This window comes from Hipposideros armiger, unplaced genomic scaffold (assembly GCF_001890085.2).
Source record: "Hipposideros armiger isolate ML-2016 unplaced genomic scaffold, ASM189008v1 scaffold_2201, whole genome shotgun sequence".
NCBI lineage: Eukaryota > Metazoa > Chordata > Mammalia > Chiroptera > Hipposideridae > Hipposideros > Hipposideros armiger.
This window is the reverse complement of record NW_017733548.1, coordinates 12,884-13,594: the sequence shown is the minus strand read 5'-3', so window position 1 is coordinate 13,594 and position 711 is coordinate 12,884. Positions and strand designations below refer to the sequence as shown.

Here is a 711-nt window from a genome sequence, read left to right as displayed (position 1 = left end):
TTTATTTCTATAATAATGAAAATCCATCATTAAAAATAAAAAATAATGATATTTTTGGGAGGATTAAATGGGATATTATACTTAAAGGGCATAGAAAAGTACTTAGCAGGTAGTAAATGCTCAAAGTGTTAACTTATTATTTTTATACAAATATGTAATTCCAGAGAGTGAGATTAAATATAAAGAAAAATGTGGTGCTATAAGAGTGGATCAAGGAGGGGTGACATTCAGCCGGCCGTTCGAGTGCATGAACTTTCCATCCTAGAACCATGGCCCAGTTTGTCCGTAACCTGGCAGAGAAGGCTCCGGCGCTGGTAAACGCTGCTGTGACTTACTCGAAGCCTCGATTGGCCACATTTTGGCATTATGCCAAGGTTGAGCTGGTTCCTCCAAACCTTGCTGAGAACCCTGCTGAATACAGCTATTCAGAGCTTGAAAAAAATAGTCAGTAGTGCTCAAACTGGTAGCTTCAAACAGCTCACAGTTAAGGAAGCTCTGCTGAATGGTTTGGTGGCCACTGAGGGGTGGATGTGGTTTTATGTTGGCGAGATCATTGGCAAGCATGGCATCATTGGCTATAACGTTTGAAGACCACTCATTAACATCTGTTTCTTTTGGGTTTATTGTTTGAATGTTCTTGGGCCATGTGTGATCAGACTGGTATTTGAATAAAATATGTCAAAATCAATATTTTCTATATCAAACACTGCA

The 711-nt window shown here is 39.1% G+C and overlaps 1 pseudogene; it reads left to right on the top strand.

Moving 5' to 3' along the window:
* Nucleotides 1-255: 255 nt before the first annotated feature.
* LOC109378589 (ATP synthase subunit g, mitochondrial pseudogene) lies at nt 256-711 on the top strand (annotated as a pseudogene).